Source organism: Nylanderia fulva, unplaced genomic scaffold (genome assembly GCF_048542155.1).
Source record: "Nylanderia fulva isolate GAGA-0341 unplaced genomic scaffold, ASM4854215v1 Scaffold91, whole genome shotgun sequence".
Classification (NCBI taxonomy): Eukaryota; Metazoa; Arthropoda; class Insecta; order Hymenoptera; family Formicidae; genus Nylanderia; species Nylanderia fulva.
In genome coordinates, this window is record NW_028191037.1 from 86,415 (window position 1) to 91,652 (window position 5,238).

Genomic DNA, 5,238 nt, shown 5'->3' on the forward strand with positions numbered 1-5,238 from the left:
TCTCCTGCATTCTTACGTGATGGAATCCATTCTTCAGATCCAAAAGCGTGAAATATCTTTTATCTCTCAAACAATCAATATTATCGTTAATTAATTCCGTCGGGAAATTGTCGCGTATCGTGATCTTATTCAATTCGCGGTAATCGACGCACAATCGCGAGCTACTACCTCTTTTTTTTACTAGTACAATGGGACTAGCGTACGGTGAATTACTGGGTCGTATAACCATTTTTGCCATTAGGTCGTCTAGTATCTCGCGTAAGATTTCCTTGTCCGCGAACGATAATCTCCGCGGGCGCATACTTATTGGTTGTTCATGTTTCAGTGCGATAACCATCTCGAAATCCGGCACGCATTTCTCCGCTCGAAGATTACTCAAATAACAAGATTCATAGATCTCGCAGATCTTTTCGGTTGTATCTTTGTCAACAGCCGGATTAATTTTCAATTCCTTGCGCGAACGTACAACACTGTCGTCGCATTCAATATGCATCATTTGATAAATAACGCGCGCTTCTTCAGCATTTGCAATTTCGAGATCTCGTCCTAACGTCACACGCAGCGACGGACAATTCAAAAAATCCCTACCGAGTAAGACACTATATGCCATCGTATTATGAGGCACCGTATAAAATTTCATTTTTAAGCGCACGCCTTTTACCTCTAAATTGACGTGAACGATACCGTCAATATCGCGAGCCGTTAATTCCGCAAAATTGATCGATGCTCTCACCGGCGAGCAGACGTGAGTCGCCCCGAATTATCTCGCTTTTAACCAAGCTAATCGGAGAACCCGAATCTATCATTGCGTCTACCACGTAATTATCGAAACCGTTATTCTCATTCTTAGCTATGATTTTTATAGTAATCATGTATGGTTTTAATAACGCGACAGGTTGCACGACGTTCGTCGACGCAGTTCGCGCAACGCTGTTCAGTGTTTCCGACGCCGCTGACCGACTTCGCTTTGGACACTCCCCAGCTAAATGATTCGGAGATTCGCACACATAGCACACTCGCTTCGCCTGTGATCGCACGCACTGAGCCGCGGTATGTCCTGTTCCGCGACACCTGTAGCACCTCGTCGAGTCTCCCCGCGTCGATGTCTCCGCTCTTTCTCCGCTGATCGTCCTCGCTCCGTCCCTGCCCGGCCGGACGTCTGGTCTTTTAGGATTCACTCGAACCACCTTCTCGAACGCCTTCAATAACTCTCTTCCAGATTGAAAGTTCATCAGGCGCGCCTGGCTCTGCAGACGAGGATTGGTCACTCCTTCGATGATATAATCGAGGAGCTCGTCTTTCGCGATCGGTATGCGATTCGCGAGAATCATCTTTTCGTGATAATAATCACAAAACTGCTCGTCTCCTTTCCACACGCAAGCCTTGAATTCTCTCCTCAGCGACAATTTTCCCGGCCGTAGATCAAACATTGACTCCATCTCTCGCAGAAGGTCCTCTAGGCCCAGTGTTACATGCTCGGCCCTTGAGTAAAACCAAGACAACGCACGGCCCCTCAACCGAAGGCTAATTAACACCCTCGTTGAATTATTGTCCAGCTGATACGTGCGTCTCAATAACTCCAACTGCTGCTTCCACCTCCAGAAAGTGCTATCCGTTGCGTCAAATTCAGGCAGCAGCTCCTTAATTCCCCTTACACCGCCGAACGCAAAAATGACGCTGCCGTTCGTTATCGTCGGTGTCGAGGCTGCACTTCTATCATTTCTATCTCTCGTCGAAGTAACTGCTGCTCTCTCTCCAAAATTTCTCGTTCTCGACGCAGTATCAAAAGTTCTGCCTGCATCGCGTCGTCACATTCTCTCGGTTCCGGCGTCGTCACGCTCACTCGATCCACTAGTCCCGGCGTATCGTCCACGGTCTCCATTTCCATGGCGTCACCCGGTTCACTAGGCGAACGCACAACTTCTGAAGCCGGGATGCCATCTGAACTTATTGCTTGCCTCCGTTGCTCGCTTAATTTTGCCCACACACCTGAATTGTTGGTGTTCAACTGCTGGATGAGCTCGGCCTTTGATCCTCCTAACATTAGTCCCTTCTCGCGAATCCTCCTTCATCTCGGCAATGGTAAAATCACTTGGCTGCATCGACTACTTTATTTGGCCCCTCCCTCCCGGGTGGCGCCACCCACCGCGGTACCCGCATTGTCGGAGGTGTGGGTCCTCTGAAAACCCATGGGAGCGTCAAAACTTCTATGGGCGTGTAAGAGGCTCGGGGTTCTGTGCCGAGGTGCGCTGTTTCCCCCGGCCAGTGACATACGTCCCCTCCCCTGGGGAACTTGGGGCTTGGCCAGTAGGGTGTGACCAGTCATGTTTTGGGGCACCCCTAGGTCGGTGGGGGTATATCCTGAGGAACAGAGCCACGGTGGGACAGTGGGATGAAATGAAAATGAGTTGTCGTAATAACAATACACCTAAAAATAAGGAAATATCGAAGGGAGAGATCGTGGGCAAAGGGCCAAAGACAGGTCCTGCATCCTCTAACAAGGAGAATACCCCAACTGCCAACCGAGTTTTTTAATGAGCTTTGGTGTGGTGGTAGATTAGGAAAATATAAGATTACGCCTCCAATATTAGCCGTAGATACGCAGCCGTTTTCGAGAATGTGAGGGTTGAAATTAGGCGAGCACGTTATCTACCTTAAATTTAAAGGTTCAATCGTAGCATTTCGTTAGCTGCGCAACGAACGCACTGGACTCACAGTCCAAAGATCATGCGTTCGAAATTTTAAATTACTTTTTATTCTAAACGTCAATTATTTTACTTATTAATAATAATATATTATACCTGAAAAACGGTTGGTCTTTAGGTTTAAACGGTCGTCTCTATCATTTGTTTCAAAATAGAATCTGACCTTATATTTTATTTGTTGTCACTTTTTAAAAACAAAAAGTTAATAGTCGAGGTCACAATATAAAATGTTTGAAATATTATTTGTAAACATAAATTATTTCTTCAAATAGTTTCCTAAATTGTAAGCGTGCAATTATTATTTTTAAGATGTATTATACGTGCCGCGCTATCATGTTATTGCCGAATGCGCCTTGTAGTTTCGTCCTCGTATTTGATTATTTATATTTATGTTACTGTGTGCGACAATAAGAGACTTGATCAGTTTAGAAAACAACAGACGCGACCGTTCGAAAGACAAACCAGAGCACAGTTTAGTTGTCGCTTAGCGATTGGCCCAAGCCTGATAAGAAGGGATAAAATTAGGAGCGATATAAGTATCGGCGATTTTCGGTATCGCGGCTCTCTCACGATCAGGCAGAAAATCACTGATATCGAGGCGACAAGAAGAGATACGATAATTTCGGACTTGGACGACAAAGGCATCTTGACTCGCAATAAACATATTATATCTTAATAATAATTTCCTATTGATTCCTAGTGACCTGAATTATTTCCTGACTCTCGTCATTTATCCGGCCTTCTCCTATATTTCAATTTACATCCGACTACAATGTATCAGAAGTGGGATCGAGACGTTGCACCCGGTTTCGCGAATTTGGCTTAAGATAGGCGATTCGGGATTTGTTCGCGATACGAGGGTCACTATTTATATTTCGGGAATAGGAACAAAAACAAATAGTTAAGCTGCGAATATATTTTTATTTAAAAAAACTATTAATCTCGGCTCGAATTATTGTGTTACAATAAAAATAAAATCTCGACGGCAATCGGAGCCTATGCGGATGACATGCACAAAATTAATAAATTAAAATGAAATCTCAAGTCAAACTCATTTATTAAATTCTAAACGTTTCGACCCACTTCGGGTCTTCTTCAGTAGCTGCAAAATACAAAGAAACAAAAATAGAAGATAATCGGTACAATCAGAAAATTATAAAACTCGTATACATACAATCCGCAAATAAATTAAATATCATTCTCCTCCCTATTCAAACCGTCCGGCCGTCGGAGTGTCTCCCTAACGGTGACCATCGTCAGGAAGGAAGCGGAGCAGTGACTCCCTTACCAACACTAATCAACATGGTATAAATTAAACGTAGAACAATTTACAAGAATTAAAAATTAAGAACCGGGAAGAACACTCACCCCGACAGCAAAAACAGAGAGAAGACGATGCTACACGTGACACATCACTCTAACGACTGTGCGGTATTCTACCTCGACACAGTTGATACATATATACGCAAAAAACAAATATAAAAATAAAATATGAAAATAAAAATAAAAATAAAAACAACTAAACTAATCGGCACTCATGTCAAAAGTCTAACAAAAAAACCCGGCTATGTAAAATCACAAAGCTAGATTTTGGTAAATTTTTCTATTAACAGATCAAGATTCTCGTTTAATTTATCAGTGTCGCTATGTAAATTTAAACTATTCCTCTGACGTTTTATGTGGATCATTTCGGATATCAAACGTTTACCTAAAAAAGGCTCCTCGTCTAAGACTTTTACATCCTCCCAATTAAATTCATGGTTCAATAATCTATGTTCCGATATGACTGATAATTGTGACGCGTTTCTTTTTATGTTGTTGCGATGTTCTTTCATCCTAGTTTTCAACAATCTACCCGTCTGCCCTACGTACGACGCATCACAATCCATACAATCAATTTTATAAACTACATTATTATGGAGTTCTCTTGGTAACTTATCCTTGTGTACTTTAATGAATTTACGGAGACTGTTAATTGCTGTATATGATGGAATGACATCCAAATCACGTGTAATGTCCTCGATTCTCTTCGATACATTATTAATATACGGAATATTAAAGTACGAAACTTTTTTCTGCGTTAGAATCTTGTCATTGCATACATTTGCTCTATTGTTATGCAACTTATTATTATAGCGGAAGAACAACTTTTTTAACCGCGCTTGTAATGTATGAAATATCAAATTGAGAGGATAATTATTAGACAAAAGAACTCCAATCATAGACTCAAAGTTAACTTTATGGAATTTCGGATGAGATAGCCAAAAAACTCTATCTATGAGGCTGATAATGGTGCCTTTTTTATGACAGAGAGGATGCTGCGATTCAAAATTTAAATATCTACCTGAATACGTCGGCTTATGAAACAAATCAAACTCAATGCTCCCATTATTTATAATAATGGTGACATCTAAAAAATTCAATCGGTTGTCAACCCCCTCCTCCATGGTGAACTGCAATCTAGGATGGAAAGAATTGAAAGTGTTTAAAACTATTTTAAGCATGGAGAGTGGGGCCGCCAACGCGATATCGT

At 42.0% G+C, this 5,238-nt stretch overlaps 1 pseudogene; it reads right to left on the reverse strand.

Moving 5' to 3' along the window:
* Window positions 1–321: 321 nt before the first annotated feature.
* On the reverse strand, window positions 322–2,108 carry LOC146719627 (uncharacterized; annotated as a pseudogene).
* Between the last annotated feature and the right edge of the window lie 3,130 nt (window positions 2,109–5,238).